The sequence below is a fragment of the Apium graveolens genome, chromosome 11, assembly GCF_009905375.1.
Source record: "Apium graveolens cultivar Ventura chromosome 11, ASM990537v1, whole genome shotgun sequence".
In the NCBI taxonomy this organism is placed as follows: domain Eukaryota; kingdom Viridiplantae; phylum Streptophyta; class Magnoliopsida; order Apiales; family Apiaceae; genus Apium; species Apium graveolens.
In genome coordinates this window covers 19,870,429-19,873,901 of record NC_133657.1, presented here as the reverse complement: position 1 = coordinate 19,873,901, position 3,473 = coordinate 19,870,429, and the positions used below count along the sequence as shown (strand labels likewise).

Sequence of the window (3,473 nt, the reverse complement as noted above, 5' to 3'; positions counted from 1 at the left end):
TAAAACAATTTTTTTAAAAAAATTCATAACAAATAATCTACGTATCACAAAATTATGAATAACAATATCTCGATGATCTACAACATTTGTAGAACCTAGATCAGTGGCCAAAATCTAATACAAAAATTATTTCGAATTAATTCATAATTAAATCTAAATAAACTTGCAAAAATCATAATAAATCCATACATGCATAAAAAAATTTATATGAATCTCTATATGCAGAACCTGGCTCTGATGCCATGAAGGAATTTATGAACGAGCGGAAGCAAGATATAACAATTATTCTGTAAAACCATGTATCGCACATATAGGAAAAATATATAAAATCAAGGGAGCGGAGGAATCGTAATCATACCTTGAAAATCGAAGTTTTATAACAATGGATGCTAGCAGTTGCTCCTCAGAGTGTGAAGCACTCTACTGGTATCCACCAAGAATAATCCTTCGATGAAGCTTTTATAAAGATGAAATTTATAAAGTGGTGCCCTTTTCTTTTGAGAGAGAGAGAGAGAGAGATGAAGAAGAAGGAGAGGGTGGTAACTAAGTTTTCACAAAAACACAAGTGCATCCCAAAATCCTTTTCAATGCATTCTTTATATAGGACTCACTAGGTTTTCATATAATTAATATATAAATATATATATTATTATATAAATCCCACACTTTATCTTATAAAATGTTTAAATAATAATTTCATACACTCTGGCCAGATATTCCAGAACTCGCATACTAAGAATAACATAGGATATTCTCTTCCTATACTGGAAGGGGTAGATCCTCTATTAACGTTAACTATCTCCATACACAAATCCCTATGCCCAGAATAGACCTAATGGATGTCCTTGAGACTAAGGACTAAACCAAAGCACAGTTCATTATATACAAGATAACTTTAACGATCTCAAGTCTAAGGACACTTGTACAACTATCACTCAGTGAATAACTATTGACACCTGAGTAATCTCCATTAGTTGTCCAACTTATCAAGTCATGTTCAGTGAACTTATTCCCTAATAAGCACCTACATACTAGCTATAGTGTCCCCACACAAATGCCTATGAGAACAGACATCCTTCTGAAGGGAGCAAGCGTAGTATGTACCAATCTTTGCGGATTCACTAGCTTCTGATTAGTTATCCTATAATCAGGAACTGTTTAAGTCTAAAGCTATCATCTTCTAGATCTCACTATTAAAATCTCATTATAATTCTAGAAGCTTTACTTTAAACTATGGAACATCTTATTCAAAACACTTTAAATAGATAAAGTCCATAATAAAACAAAAATAAGTCTTTTATTAATATTAATGAAATCAAATAAAAATACAAGAATGTTCTTCCTAACTCATCATACATGATTGGGTTTAAGAGAAACACTTTCATGTTGCACCGCATTCTGATTGTTGCTCCAGCTAAAGTTAGGATGATTGCGGTTGTTCGGATGATAAGTGGCTGGAGCTTGTTGTTGTGATCTCTGAAAGTTGCTCACAAATTGAGCTGATTCGCTAGAAATAGCACACTGCTCAGTTTCATGTGCTCCCACATAAAGTTCACAAACGATAGTAATCTGATTAACTCCATAATTAGCCAAAGAGTCCACTTTCATCGTCAAAGCCTGTAGTTGAGCAGATATAGCATTAGCTTGATCCACTTCTAGAATTCCTGCTACCTTTCCTTGCAACATTCTTTGCGTAGGATTCTGGTATTCATTGGCTGCCATTAGCTCAATCAACTCATACTCTTCATTGTAGCTTTTAGCCCATAAGGCTCCACCAGATGCTGCATCAAACATAGGTCTAGAATGTGCACCTAGACCATTGTAGAAACAGTTTATGATCATCCAATTAGGCATGTCGTGGTATGGGCACTTCCTTAGCATCTCCTTATATCGATCCAAGCCTCACACAGAGATGCACCAGTTTGCTGAGCAAACTGAGTAAGAGCATTCCTGATTGCAGCAGTCTTCGCCATAAGAAAAAATTTTGTGAGAAACTTTTGAGCAAGATCCTCCCATTTGGTGATATACCCCGGTGGTAGAGAATATAATAAACACTCCGCCTTGTCCCTAAAAAAGAATGGGAATAGTCGCAGCTTAATGGCATCTTCAGACACATCGTTGAACTTGAAAGTGTCACATATCTCAATGAAATCCCTGATGTGCATATTTGGGTCTTCAGTAGGATTACCCCCAAACTGAACTGAGTTCTGGATCATCTGAATCGTGCTCGATTTGATCTCAAAAGTGTTAACCTTGATGGCTGGCCTGATGATGCTTGACTGAATGTCATTGATCTTTGGCTTAGAAAAGTCCATTAAAGCCTTAGAATTGTCTGCTTGATCCTCCATCTCTAATAAAGGTGGTTATTAGATTTTCTCTTCTTCAGTTACTTTCTCTTCGTCCTCAAAATCTTCCCTACGATCTACTACAACTTCTTCCTCGTCTTTTTCCAGAATTCTCCTACGAACTCGTGAACGCGTTTGCATAAACGATCGCTAGATTACCTGAAATACAACAAGAAAAAAGAGTATGTAAGTAACAATGTCCGAGTCAATGAACTTTAACGATCACTGATGACAAACACATAAACTAAAAGTTAACACTGCAGTCCCCGCCAGCGGCGCCAAAAATTTGTTAAGGCTAAACACGCGCTAATAATTCACGCAACTATATGTGTTCACAAGTAATATAGAATCTTTTCTAGTTCGTTCCCACAGAGATGGCTTGGTTAACTATATAATTTATGCACTTATGCACCGATGATATGGTTATTATCCAATGCTAAGACGATAATAATTTTGGGTTGTTTATACTATGAATTCAATTAATGATTATAACTAAGAGAGTTGTATATTATAGGAGACAAACATGGGATTCTAACTTCATTAAATACTTCATTCAATAGCCTTATTGTTCTTAACCTTAGCATGTAATGGTGAATACACTAATCAGATAACACGAAACTGCTAAACGCCAACTTTCGTTGCATGAATAACATACTATCAGGCATCCACAAAAGAGATAGAAGTTGAATAGACACCAATTATATTGAGACCCATATGTCTATAGAATTTGAAAACATAACGGTTTAAAGCACAAGTTATCTTTCATAATTACACAAGGCAAGTAATATGGGTAAAATTACCTACGAATCATGCATAACAATAACATATGAACCTATGCTAGCATGGCAAGTTCTAAATCCTTAAATTCAATGTCGCTTCTTTAAGAATTAACACGCTATCTTACAAGTTCGCGACTCTTATAAGATGAATAAGCACAACCAATACTAGGTTATCATACAATCACCACACACTAAGGCATATAAACAATTTAACTAAAGAAATCCATAAATAAATCCGTTAGAACCCCACGATAACGATTAGCCCATAATCGGACTCATCATCAATGTGGGTTCCGATGAAAGCATGGTATAATAAACGTAGTCTTTATACTTAATTAATAAAACCAAG

At 35.2% G+C, this 3,473-nt stretch overlaps 1 non-coding gene across 1 annotated transcript; it reads left to right on the top strand.

Annotated features, from left to right (window-relative positions):
- Positions 1–1,852: 1,852 nt before the first annotated feature.
- On the top strand, positions 1,853–1,958 carry LOC141699075 (small nucleolar RNA R71). The gene has a single exon (XR_012565562.1). It is a non-coding gene; the product is annotated as a small nucleolar RNA R71 (small nucleolar RNA).
- Positions 1,959–3,473: the final 1,515 nt, after the last annotated feature.